Genomic DNA, 14,157 nt, shown 5'->3' with positions numbered 1-14,157 from the left:
AAGTCACTTTTCTGGTAAATTTTTATTAAATATTTTCTCGGTTTCTTTCAATGATCAATATATAATGCAGGCATAGGGTGGCCAAATTACTTTTCAACCTTGTTTCAAATTGGTATTTAGCTAAATGCTAATTGTATTACAAACATCATACTGATGTGTCTACCAGCTACAGCTGATGAGTACCCTCTCCATTCAGGTACAAGCAAAAATCTATAGGCCCCCAAACAGTAGCCTCGACATAGGGTGCAAGTTGAATCAGGAGATAAAATTGGCGTGTCAAAAATGTAATGCTACGGTGGTTATGGGAGATTTCAACGTGCAGGTAGACTGGGAAAATCAGGTTGGAAATGGACCCCAGGAAAGAGAGTTTGTAGAGTGCCTTCGAGATGGATTCTTAGAACAGCTTGTACTGGAGCCTACCAGGGAGAAGGCAATTCTGGATTTAGTGTTGTGTAATGATCCTGATCTGATAAGGGGACTAGAGGTAAAGGAGCCATTAGGAGGCAGTGATCACAACATGATAAGTTTTACTCTGCAAATGGAAAGGCAGAAGGGAAAATCGGAAGTGTCAGTATTACAGTATAGCAAAGGGGATTACAGAGGCATGAGGCGGGAGCTGGCCAAAATTGACTGGAAGGAGGCCCTAGCAGGGAAGACGGTAGAACAGCAATGGCAGGTATTCCTGGGAATAATGCAGAGGTTGCAGGATCAATTTATTCCAAAGAGGTGGAAAGACTCTAAGGGGAGTAAGACACCTGTGGCTGACAAGGGAAGTCAGGGACAGCATAAAAATTAAGGAGAGGAAGTATAACATAGCAAAGAAGAGTGGGAAGACAGAGGATTGGGACTCTTTTAAAGAGCAACAAAAGTTAACTAAAAAGGCAATACGGGGAGAAAAGATGAGGTACGAGGGTAAACTAGCCGATAATATAAAGGAGGATAGCAAAAGTTTTTTTAGGTACGTGAAGAGGAAAAAAATAGTCAAGGCAAATGTGGGTCCCTTGAAGACAGAAGCAGGGGAATTTATTATGGGGAACAAAGAAATGGCAGACGAGTTAAACCGTTACTTTGGATCTGTCTTCACTGAGGAAGATACACACAATCTCCCAAATGTTCTAGGGGTCGGAGAACCTAGGGTGATGGAGGAACTGAAGGAAATCCACATTAGGCAGGAAATGGTTTTGGGTAGACTGATGGGACTGAAGGCTGATAAATCCCCAGGGCCTGATGGTCTGCATCCCAGGGTAATTAAGGAGGTGGCTCTAGAAATAGTGGAAGCATTGGAGATCATTTTTCAATGTTCTATAGATTCAGGATCAGTTCCTGTGGATTGGAGGATAGCAAATGTTATCCCACTTTTTAAGAAAGGAGGGAGAGAGAAAACGGGTAATTATAGACCAGTTAGTCTGACACCAGTGGTGGGGAAGATGCTGGAGTCAATTATAAAAGACGAAATTGCTGAGCATTTGGATAGCAGTAACAGGATCATTCCGAGTCAGCATGGATTTACGAAGGGGAAATCATGCTTGACAAATCTACTGGAATTTTTTGAGGATGTAACTAGGAAAATTGACAGGGGAGAGTTAGTGGATGTGGTGTACCTCGACTTTCAGAAAGCCTTCGACAAGATCCCACATAGGAGATTAGTGGACAAAATTAGGGCACATGGTATTGGGGGTAGGGTACTGACATGGATAGAAAATTGGTTGACAGACAGAAAGCAAAGAGTGGGGATAAATGGGTCCCTTTCGGAATGGCAGGCAGTGACCAGTGGGGTACCGCAAGGTTCGGTGCTGGGACCCCAGCTATTTACGATATACATTAATGACTTGGACGAAGGGATTAAAAGTACCATTAGCAAATTTGCAGATTTTACTAAGCTGGGGGGTAGTGTGAATTGTGAGGAAGATGCAATAAGGCTGCAGGGTGACTTGGACAGGTTGTGTGAGTGGGCGGATACATGGCAGATGCAATTTAATGTGGATAAGTGTGAGGTTATTCACTTTGGAAGTAAGAATAGAAAGGCAGATTATTATCTGAATGGTGTCAAGTTAGGAGGAGGGGGAGTTCAACGAGATCTGGGTGTCCTAGTGCATCAGTGAATGAAAGGAAGCATGCAGGTACAGCAGGCAGTGAAGAAAGCCAATGGAATGTTGGCCTTCGTAACAAGAGGAGTTGAGTATAGGAGCAAAGAGGTCCTTCTACAGTTGTACCGGGCCCTGGTGAGACCGCACCTGGAGTACTGTGTGCAGTTTTGGTCTCCAAATTTGAGGAAGGATATTCTTGCTATGGAGGGCGTGCAGCGTAGGTTCACTAGGTTAATTCCCGGAATGGCGGGACTGTCGTATGTTGAAAGGCTGGAGCGATTGGGCTTGTATACACTGGAATTTAGAAGGATGAGGGGGGATCTTATTGAAACATATAAGATAATTAGGGGATTGGACACATTAGAGGCAGGAAACATGTTCCCAATGTTGGGGGAGTCCAGAACAAGGGGCCACAGTTTAAGAATAAGGGGTAGGCCATTTAGAACGGAGATGAGGAAGAACTTTTTCAGTCAGAGAGTGGTGAAGGTGTGGAATTCTCTGCCTCAGAAGGCAGTGGAGGCCAGTTCGTTGGATGCTTTCAATAGAGAGCTGGATAGAGCTCTTAAGGATAGCGGAGTGAGGGGGTATGGGGAGAAGGCAGGAACGGGGTACTGATTGAGAGTGATCAGCCATGATCGCATTGAATGGCGGTGCTGGCTCGAAGGGCTGAATGGCCTACTCCTGCACCTATTGTCTATTGTCTATTGTCTATAAACCTGATATATCCATATTAAAAGGAAGTGGCAATTATAATTATGAAAGATATATATCACTTCCTAAAAATATAGTCAAATACTAATGATCCTTACATCTTTCAGTTGCTATGTGGGGCTTTCTAACACACGTATCCTCCACAGTGAAGTTATCCAGGTTTGGCCTTGTGAACACTGATGCATGGTTTACAAGGAGCTGTTTTAAATACTATCTCTGGGGATCTCACTTCAACCATGTCCCCTTCTTTTTGATATTTATGCATGGGTAGTGATAAGTATTACCCTGATTAGGTGATTCCTGGTTTTTAATTGCCCTTGACTAGGAATGATGGGGTTAACATATGATGAGTGTTTGACGGCACAGGGCCTGTACTCGCTGGAGTTTAGAAGGATGAGGGGGGACCTCATTGAAACTTACCAAATGGTGAAAATCCCAGATAGAATGAATGTGGAGAGGGGTTTTCATTAGTGAGAGGGTGCAGGATCAGAGGACATAGCCTCGGAATAAAAGGACGTACTGCTAGAAAGGAGCCGAGGAGGAATTTCTTGAGTCACAGAGTGGTTAATCTGTGGAATTACATTACCACAGACAGCTCTGGAGGCCATCAATGGATATTTTTAAGGTGGAGATTGACAGATGAAAGATTATCAGCCATGGTTGAATAGTCCTAGAATTTAGGAGAGTTAGTGGATCTTGTTTACCGAGATTTTCAAAAACCTTTTGATAAGATGCCGCACATTTAGCTGCTTAGGAAGATGAAAGTCCATGGTATCAAAGGACAGATACTAGTATGGATAGCAGGTTGGCTGGAAAAGAGGCTTTTTCTGGGTAGCTGCCAGTGACCAGTGGATTCAGTGGTGGGGCTGCTACTCTTCTAGTTGTATATTAATGATTTGGATGAGGGGATTGAAGGCTTTGTGGCCAAGTTTGCAGATGATGCGGTAAAAGGTGGAGGGCCAGGTAGTGTAGAGAAAGCAGGGACTCTGGAAAAGGGCTTGGACAGAGTAGGCAGAGAAATGGCAGGTAGAATATAGTATTGCAAAGTGTGGAGTCATGCATTTTGGTAGTAGGAATAAAGGCATAGACTATTTTCTAAATGGGGAGAGAATCTAGAAATCGGAGGTATAAAGGGACTTGGGAGTGCAGGTGCAGGATTCCCAAAAAATTAACCTGCAAGTCGAATCAGTAGTAAAGAAGGCAAACGCAATGATCACATTTATTTCAAGAGGGCTAGAGTAACAAACAGGGATGTAATACTGAGGGTAGACACAAAATGCTGGAGTAACTCAGCGGGCCAGGCAGCATCTCTGGAGATAAGGAATGGGTGATGTTTCAGGTCGAGACCCTTCTTCAGACTGATGTCAGGGGAGTGGGCGGGACAGAGATCGAATGTAGTCGGAGACAGTAAGACTGGTGGGAGAACTGGGAACGGGAGGGGATGGAGAGAGAGGGAAAGCAATGGCTATTTGAAGTTAGAGAAGTCAATGTTCATGCCGCTGGGGTGTAAGCTACCCAAGCAAAATATGAGGTGCTGTTACCCCAATTTGCGCTGGGCCTCACTCTGACAATGGAGGAGGCCCAGGACAGAAAGTCAGATTAGGAATGGGAGGGGGAGTTAAAGTGCCGAGCAACCGGGAGTTCAGGTAGGTTAAGGCGGACTGAGTGGAGGTGTTCAACGAAACGATCGCCGAGCTGGCGCTTGGTCTCCCGATGTACAGGAGATGGCCCCAGGGAACAGCAGATAGAGTAGATGAGGTTGGAGGAGGTGCAAGTGAACCTCTGCCTCATCTGAAAAGACTGTCGGTGTCCTTGGATGGAGTCGAGCGGGGAGGTAAAGAGACGGGTGTTGCATCTCCTGCAGTTGCAGGATAAAGTACCTAGGGAGGGGGTTGTTTGCGTGGGAAGGGACGAGTTGACCAGGGAGTTGCGGAGGGAACAGTCTCTGCGGAAGGCAGAAAGTAATGCTGAGGCTCTATAAGGCTCTGGTCAGGCTGCATTTGGGAGTATTGTGAGCAATTTTGGGCACCATATCTGAGGAAGGATGTGCTTGCTTTGGCGAGAGTCCAGAAGAGGTTTACAGGAATGATCCGAGGAATGAGTGTGTTAACATATGATGGGCATTTGACGACACTGGGCCTGTACTCAATGGAGTTGAAAAGAATGAGGGGGGACTCATTGAAATGTACCGAATAGTGAGAGGTGTGGATAAAGTGGATGTGGAAAGGTTATTTCCATTAGTGGGAGACTAGGACTAGAAGTAATTGCCTCAGAATTAAAGGACGTTCCTTCAGGAAGGAGATAAAGAGGAATTTATTTAGTCAGGGGATGGTGAATTTGTGTAATTCTTTGCCACAGAAGTGTGTGGAGGCCGTCAATGTATATTTGTAAGGCAGAGATAGATTCTTGATTAGTACGGGTGTTGGGTTTTGGGGAGACGGCAGGAGAATGGGGTTAGGAGGGAGAGATAGATCAGCCATGATTGAATGGCAGACTTGATGGGCCGAATGGCCTAATTCTGCTCCTATCATTAATGACCTTATTACTAAATAGAATCAATCTGGCTTGCTCCTTTTAATTCTATTCTTAAGGGTTTCAAATCACCTGTCAATATGCCCTAGTGCTTTCAATATCTGACAAACCTTATTATACTTAATCCATCACGTAACTTACGTTATGGCTTTTGAAATCTGTTTGCCAGTTCCTTCAGACTTGTTGATAATCTTATTCTCTGTCTTCTCTACCTGTTGGTTTATTTGTTTCTCCCCAAGTATAAATAAATTGTAGGACATTTTTTTATACCACATCTTGTCCTTCATCATTAACTTTGGACAGAATTTCTTTAATTGTCTCTATGTAATTCCATGTTCCCATGAAACATTTCATGGGTTTGCTTTGTTTATGTGGTTCTTAGCAGCAGTGCTGGCTGTATTGTGACGGTTTGCCATTTCCAAAACCGTCTTTTCTGCATCTGAGCTTGTTATATTTGTTATTGTTTTATTTCTGAATGTAATTTCTAATTCTTTCTAAACACCTCAGTCTGCTTGGGCTTGATTGTTGGATAGGAAATTTTTAATCGCTATTGTTAATTGATTATAAAAGACGTTTTATTCACTTGGGCATATCCTTTACAATAGAGCATATTTTCAAGATGGAAAATGTCCAGAACTATCTCAAATTGCATGTTACTGTGGTATTTTTATGTTTGGAGGTGATAATTAATCCACAGGGTAGATCTGGTTAATGATCATAACATTCATTGTCCAGCATTTCTTTATCTTAACAAATCGGTTTGCAAATTTATTTCCTCTGTTCCTGATATTTGGAATCATTGCCAAACTCCACACAGCAAACTGCTCCTCTGATTCTTCAACAGACTGCCTGACCAATTAAGTCACTGATGATTAGGAAATGCCTACAACTTTTACATATTTCTTTTTCTCTCTTTTTCCTTCAATAAAACACCCAGTCTGACCCCTCACGGGATACTTGCATTTCTCCTCTGCACTTGACTGTTCTTGAAAGGTTACAATTACAATTCCTGAACCTCCAGTGGTGTTATTATAATTTTGTCTGGTATTTGTATTACATAACCTTCTGTATTAGAGCTGCTAATTCTGAATCATTAATATGCTCAACTTGTACACCTAGGTGAAATAAATAGTGGTATAGACAGTAAAGAAAGCAATGCTTCATGCAGAAATCTGTATCTCATCACGTCATCACAACTGTAGACATAACAGATTCTCCAGTGCTCCTTGGTAAACTTATATGTAACCTGTAAATAACTATCAGTAAACATGAATTTTAATTATCTTTAACTGTCAATCCATAAACTTTGTGTCTTTATTTTTAATTTTGATTTCTTTCAAAGATGCCATCTTTTTAACTTCATCCTATGGAAAATTAATTTCACTACGGATATGTATTTTAGCCTTGATAATTTGCAGTTATCTCTCTTGTGAACTATGTTAGCCATTTTAGAATATGCCATCATTACTCCATGGTTTGAGACACCACACACACGTGCACACACAAAATGGTATCCCATTATCAAGTCATCTCAGTTTTTTAGCGTATGCCCAGGCTAACATACCACATTTCCTTAATATGGAACACAAACAGTCTCAAGCAAAAAATATCAAGTAGCTATTCTAATCTACACTTTTCCAGAATATAATGGATGATCTGTTTGTCAATTATACCCAAATTAATTCTAATTTACATTTAGTGTAATTTCCAATTTTTCCAGTTAAGAATATATGTTATCTTTTTCAGGAACTCTGGGGAAAAATCATTCATAAATACTATGCAAATATAACTTTAAAACATAATTCAAAAATTCATAGTTATAAGTTACTAGCCTGTTGGGTCCCGTTGTTACTAAAGGTTCTTGTGGCGGCCGGTTAAATTATTTCCAGACTCCCCCTCCCACAGAATCAGTCAGACCCCCCACATCCCCCTCCCCTGCAATTCACAGCAAGATCCCAGTTTATACTTAAATAACCCTTGCATTTGAACCTCAACCCCAATCGGCACCAAAACCCTCCTGCATTGGTCTAGCACCCTCCCTGTCCCCCAGAATCAGTCAGAACCCCCCCCCCCCCACATCCCCCTCCCATGCAATGCAAAGCAAGATCCCACTCAGACTATACTCAAATCACCCTTGCATTTGAACCACAACCCCAATCGGCTCCAAACCTGCATTGGTCTAGCACCCTTCCCATCTCGCAGAATCACAGACCCCCCACATCCCCCTCCCCCTGCAAGAGATTAATATATATTAATAGATATACAATATAACCTTATATTCTTACATTATTATATTTTAAGTATTATTATTATTTGTAGGAGCCATTTATGTTTAGACTAGCTATTGTTGGCATATTATATTATTTTGTCTAGATATATCTTGCCGTATTATTTTGGACACTTGGGGGCAGTCATTAGATGTACAGGGTAGTGTATATATATGGGCATAAGGGACTGGGAGTGGCCAGATATAGGGAGGGAGAGCATACAGTTCTTGCCAGACCTGGACAGACCATCGACTGGAAAGACCTGAGACCTGGGACCAGACCAGGGACAGAGCAGCCAGTCACGACTTGTATGCAAAATAAGTATAGCCTGGTATGTTCATCTCCTTGTTTGTACAAATACTTCAATAAACAACTAATTAAACTGGAAATAACGACTGGAAGATCTGTTCTGTTGGGTCAGCGTAAGATTACTCCGACTCCCTGTGTAGTAATGACAATTGGAAAAGAAGTCACTGGAAAAGTTGGAAAGTTTCCATTACATTTTAAGTGAGAACTCGCTCTATCAGTGAGACAGGAGCTTGTGAATCAACTGGAGGGAACAAGGATTAGTTTATTTCACAAGCCTAACGCCGCTACTCCCAATCAACTAGACAAGGTCGCCACCTGCGCTAAACTGACTAACGGAGATTGAAAACCTCGAAAGCCAACGTGCAGGGAAAGTGAGTACGTACAGCATTAAGCTTTTTTGGAGAAGCTATATGTGATAAGTTGTATTGGAAAATGGCTACTGTAATGGAGAATTGAGAACAAAGAAGTGACCTTGAGGCTTACACGATATCAATTGTTTTGAATATTTGTGCTGCTACGACTTTTACGTCAACGTGTCTTAAAGAGATAGTGTACAAGTATGTCTGTGGTCAGATCTGATGCTCAGTCACAAGATGACAATATTGGAAAGGATTCTGAAAAGGAAAAAAGGGTTATTAAACACACTGCCAAAGACTTGGAATCGCTCATTGAAAAGCACCAGAAGAGAAAAAACGAGATGTAAACAAGCTATCAAGTTAATGGAAATGCTGAAAGTGCTCATGGAATAAAGGAAAATGTAAATGAAATACAATCTAACCTGATTCAATTAATTAAGCTCTGTGATGAAGTCAAAGAAAATTACGAGTCATTGGTGAAGTTACCACTGCCTGAAAATGAACTCGAAAAGCAAAATCAGTGGGTTCAACAAACAATGGAAGCTTTTATCAGTTTTATACAAGATGTAAAGGTGTGGTTATCTGAGGTTGGTCAGCAAACTACACACTCCATTGCTGGAAGTGCCATACAACAGAGTGTTATAACCTCAGATGACATTGGACCTGATGACGGTGTTTCAAATATCTTAAAACCTAATTTAAGCCACAAATCTAGTTCTTCATCATGTGCATCTTCAACGTTCTCTGTTCGCATTAAAGCTCAGGCAGATAAGCTGCTCTCATGAAACGGGCTGCCGTCCTGAAAGACAAGCATGAGATTGAGGCACAAGAAGAACAATTAGAAGAAGAACAACATCTCCAAGTTTGCGGATGACACGAAGCTGGGGGGCAGTGTTAGCTGTGAGGAGGATGCTAGGAGGCTGCAACGTGACTTGGATAGGTTAGGTGAGTGGGCAAATGCATGGCAGATGCAATATAATGTGGATAAATGTGAGGTTATCCACTTTGGTGGCAAGAACAGGAAAGCAGACTATTATCTGAATGGTGGCCGATTAGGAAAAGGGGAGATGCAACGAGACCTGGGTGTCGTGGTACACCAGTCATTGAAAGTAGGCATGCAGGTGCAGCAGGCAGTGAAGAAAGTGAATGGTATGTTGGCATTCATAGTGAGGGGATTTGAGTATAGGAGCAGGGAGCTTCTGCTGCAGTTGTACAGGGCATTGGTGAGACCACACCTGGAGTATTGCGTACAGTTTTGGTCTCCTAATCTGAGGAAAGACATTCTTGCCATTGAGGGAGTACAGAGAAGGTTCACCAGATTGATTCCTGGGATGGCACGACTTTCATATGAAGAAAGACTGGATAGACGCGGCTTGTACTCGCTGGAATTTAGAAGATTGAGGGGGGATCTTATAGAAACTTACAAAATTCTTAAGGGGTTGGACAGGCTAGATGCAGGAAGATTGTTCCCGATGTTGGGGAAGTCCAGAACAAGGGGTCACAGTTTAAGGATAAGGGGGAAGTCTTTCAGGACCGAGATGAGAAAGTTTTTTTTCACACAGAGAGTGGTGAATCTGTGGAATTCTCTGCCACAGAGGGTAGTTGAGGCCAGTTCATTGGCTATATTTAAGAGGGAGTTAGATGTGGCCCTTGTGGCTAAAGGGATCAGGGGGTATGGAGAGAAGGCAGGTACAGGATACTGAGTTGGATGATCAGCCATGATCATATTGAATGGCGTGCAGGCTCAAAGGGCCGAATGACCTACTCCTGCACCTATTTTCTATGTTTCCATGTAAGTCAAAATAAAAGAAGAACAATTGAAAAGAGAGGAAGAACAGAAACAATTGAAAATAAAAGAACAATTGAAAAGAGAGGAACAGAAGAGAAGACAATTGAAAATAAAAGGAGAACTGAGAAGAAAGAAAGAACAACTGGAACTAGATGCTGAACTGGCAGCAACCAATGCAAGAATCAATGTACTTGAGGCCATGAGATCAAGAAGCAGCTCCAGAGTATCTGATGGGATGAACTCTTATTTGAGTGAAAAGAACAGCTCAAAAGGAAACATCAGCTAAATTAGATCCATAGGCAGCTGAATACTTGCCTGATCAAGTGCAACAAAGACAGAATGTGTTGATGGGAACTGAATCTTCTTCCCAGCAACAGGTTATTAGACCAAAACAAACAACTCAGGGACCATCTGCTAGAGCTCATGATAGGTCCCATCTAACGCAACACTTTCTTCAAAGGCAAAATGTACAGACTCATATGCAAAAAGGTGTGCAGGGGCGTGTTCGCACTAAACCCCCCCCCCCCGTACCGAATGATGGAAACCAAGTTGATATCTGTAACCTAATTCAGAAGCAAAATTACATCATTGTTCTTCTGGGTCAACAAAATCTCTCTTCTACTATATCATCAAGAGACATTCCTGTTTATGACGGTGATCCTTTGCAGTATGAAATTTTCATCACGACATTTGAGAGAGGAGTGGAAAGAAAGACTAATGATGACAGTGACCGCTTACATTTTCTAGAGCAATACACAAGAGGGCATCCAAAAGACTTAGCCCACAGCTGCCAACACTTGCCTCCAGCCCAGGGCGATCAAATAGTAAAAAATCTGCTTAAAGAGCATTTTGGTAATGAACATAAGATTGCCACCGCATATATGGTCAAGGCATTTACCTGGTCAATGATCAGATCAGAGGATGTGAAGGCATTGCAAGCGTTCTCACTGTTCCTTAGAGGTTGTTGCAATGTAATGGAACATCTCATCTATATGGAGGAAATGAATGCCGCTTCCAATATGAAGACTATCCTAAAACTGCCTTACAAGCTCAGAGACAAGTGGAGGGATTGGGCATGTCAGCTGCAGGAAAAGCGTGGACATCGAGCTAAATTTTCCGACCTGGTAGACTTCATGGAAAAATAAGTGAAGATACTATCAGATCCACTTTTTTGAAACATCCAGGATGCTAAGCCAGTTGCAACTGTCAAAAGCTCTACTTTTGCTAAGGCAAGAGAAAGGCAAAAACTAAGAGGAATTTCGCAACAACTGTAATACCTGCAGAAGCACAGGTGCAAGAAAATCTGATGGGATGAAAAGAAATGTATCTACCACCAATTCTCAAGGTTCTTGTTTGTTCTGTAATAAATGTGGAAAAGATAGACTTAAAGGAGAAGGGAGTCTGTTTTGGATGTTTGAAAATAAGACACATGAGCAAAAACTGTAAGAGTCGTTTGTCTTGTGATGTGTGCAACCAAAATCATCCGGAAATACTTCACATTAAACAAAAGGACAAAAAAAAGTAACCAGAACATACAGAACAGAATGAAAAACCAATTGCGAGTAATGCTGTTCTCTCACCTCATATGTGTGGGCACATTGGGGCCGGTGATGAATCCTGCATCTTCTCCATTGTACCAGTACAACTAAAGAGCCACAAGGGGAGCACAGTGTTGCAAACATACACATTTGTGGATCATGGAAGTTCATCTACCTTTTGCACAGAAAGCTTGATGAGACGGTTGAACATTACAGGACAAAAGACCAAAATTCTCTTGCGTACCATGAACCAAGTGAAGCCTGTGATCAGTAATCATATTTCAGGTTTGGAAATATCTAGTCTGGCCAAAGACGATTTTGTTCAACTATCTGATGTGTTCACACATAAGACCATGCCTGTTTCTCAGCTAAACATTCCTAGACAAGACCTGACACAATGGCCTTACTTGAAGGATATCAAGATTCCTGAAATAGACTGGCATTGACCTACTTATCGGGACAAATGCTTCAAAGGTATTGGAACCATGGGAGCTGGTTAACAGCCAAGGGGATGGACCAAACGCCGTGTGGACCCTACTGGGGTGGGTCATCTATGGTCCCCTGAGAAGAGACAACAACAGTAGGGATGTAAATGGCTGCCTTGCTGTTGCTGTCAATCAAATTTCTATTGCAAACCTAGAGGAGCAATACAATCACGACTTCAGTGAAAGAACCAGCAAAGAAACAGAGGAAATGTCCAGAGAAGCTGTAAAGTTCTTGTATATTGTGAATCGCTCAGCAAAAACGCTGATGGAGACAGGTGCAATATGTGGCAGATCGCTTTTGGAAACGGTAGACACAAGAATACTTACCTCTAATCCAAGAACGACAACGGTGGTCAAAGGTAAAAAGAAGCTTTGCTTCAGGTGACATTGTTGTAGTGGCTGATTCCACTGCACCACGAGGCTCATGGCTAATGGGCAGAATATTGGAGACCATACCAGATGCACAAGGTCTTGTGCGCACAGTTCGACTTCAGACTAAGAGCAACATCTTGGAAAGACCGATAACAAAGATATGTCTGCTCCAAGAAGCTGAGACTGGTTGCCCTAAAGATTGAAGAATGACTACAATAGATTAGATGCCATCACATAGTACATACCTTTTTTTTTGATTATGTGTAAAGTTTTTATAGCTCCTTTTAATGTTTATAGGTAATTGTTTTGTTATATATGTAGAACAATTAGGGGCCGGTGTGTAGGAGCCATTTATATTTAGACTAGCTACTGTTGGCATATTATATTATTTTGTCTACATATATCTTGCCGTATTATTTTGGATACTTAGGAGCGGTCATTACATGTACAGGGTGGTGTATATATATATGGGCATAAGGGACTGGGAGTGGCCAGATACAGGGAGGGGGACAATACTGTTCTTGCCAGACCTGGACAGATCATCGACGAATCCAATATTTTGGGAACATACATACAAATATATATACATGCAAGATGAGTTTTAATAATACACTAGCAAAGCGGGCCCGTTGGGCCCATTCCCACACCCCCCATTCTCTCCTCCCCCAGCCCCACTCTTACTCTTCTCAGATCCCCCCCCATTCTCTCTCCCCAGACACACTCTTACTCTTCCCCACCCCCCCTTTCCCCAGCACACCCCTTTCCCCTACTCTCTCTTGCCCCCAGCACCAACCCCCCACCCCCGCTGTCCCCCTCCCCAGTCCCACTCTGTCTCCTCCCACCCCCACTCTCTCCTCCTCCCACCCTCCCCGTCGCCCCCACCGTTACTCTCCCCCACCCCCCTTTCCCTACCAGCCCCCCCCTGTGGTCGCGGCGAAAAGCACTTACGGATCGTGCAGGGAGGAGGAGGGAGCTGCGGAGCGCGGCCGTTACTGTGGCGTGGCCGAGCCCGGACTACTGGAGACGAATAGGGCGGCGGCGCGCTGGGTCCGTGCGATAGCGGGGAGAGGGTCTCCCGGGTGTGGGAGAGAGGAGAGAAGCAAGGGGAGAGAGGAGAGGTGAGCCGGTGATCGCGGGCAGGCGGCTCCGCTAACGGCGTCCATGTCGTTGGTGCGAGTGAGGAGAGGACGCGCGTGCGTGCTGACGTCATGCTGAAAACCTTCAATAAATCAGTAGGAGGGGGGGGCAGCGCGAGCTCATCTCACAGGGGCATTGTGACGTCACACGCTGAAGGCCTTCAATAAAGCGGTTAGAAAAAAAAAGTTTTCACTTTAAAACCTCTGTAACTTAAAAAATATACGACCGAATTAAATAAAAATATCATTTTCCACCAGCGTTCAGCGTGGTGATTAAGGCGGTGCAAAAATTGTGGCGCTACGGTTCATCGTTTTTCCGAAATCAGCCGAAATCACAGATATATATATATATATATATTCATACATTCATATACAAGATCTGAGTTTTAGTAGTATAAATAGATAGATTTACAAATGTTATTAGATTTTTTTTGTGTTCGAGAAATAATTAAATAGAATGTAACAATATAGCAATATGGCACAAGCACAAAGTATCATTTTGAATGCCCCAATATTAAACACCCAAAGTTAAATAGCATGTTTGACTAATACAAAATATAATCTTATTTTCCATA

The sequence above is a fragment of the Rhinoraja longicauda genome, chromosome 3, assembly GCF_053455715.1.
Source record: "Rhinoraja longicauda isolate Sanriku21f chromosome 3, sRhiLon1.1, whole genome shotgun sequence".
Classification (NCBI taxonomy): Eukaryota; Metazoa; Chordata; class Chondrichthyes; order Rajiformes; family Arhynchobatidae; genus Rhinoraja; species Rhinoraja longicauda.
Note: the sequence above shows the minus strand (reverse complement) of the source record.